Genomic DNA, 544 nt, shown 5'->3' on the forward strand with positions numbered 1-544 from the left:
ATCTCTGTATACATGAAGAAGAGACATGCGAGGTTTGGGAAGCTCTGTACACATGAAGGAGAGACCTGTGAGGTTTGAGAAACGCTGTACCTGTGAAGAAGAGACCCGTGCGGTTTGGGAAGCTCTGTACACGTGAAGTAGAGACCTGCGATGTTTGGGCAACTCTGTACACGTGAAGAAGAGACCTGTGAGATTTAGACTGCTCTGTACACGTGAAGAAGAGACCTGTGAGGTTTGGGAAGCTCTGTACATGTGAAGAAGGGACCTGTAAGGTTTGGAAAGCTCTGTACATGTGAAGAAGAGACCTGTGAGGTTTGGAAAGCTCTGTACATGCGAAGAAGAGACCTGTGAGGTTTGGAGAGCTCTGTACACAGTGCCACATATATGAACATGTCTATATCTTTGAAAAGGAATCACAACCTTTGAGAAACCCACTGCACCAGTATCTCACATACTCTTCCTCTGATGCACACCATACACACAGTACCCTACTTTCCAGGGAACAGTGACATACAGAGTCCCTCACTAATACTAATCAGGACCA

The sequence above is a fragment of the Ascaphus truei genome, chromosome 19, assembly GCF_040206685.1.
Source record: "Ascaphus truei isolate aAscTru1 chromosome 19, aAscTru1.hap1, whole genome shotgun sequence".
Classification (NCBI taxonomy): domain Eukaryota; kingdom Metazoa; phylum Chordata; class Amphibia; order Anura; family Ascaphidae; genus Ascaphus; species Ascaphus truei.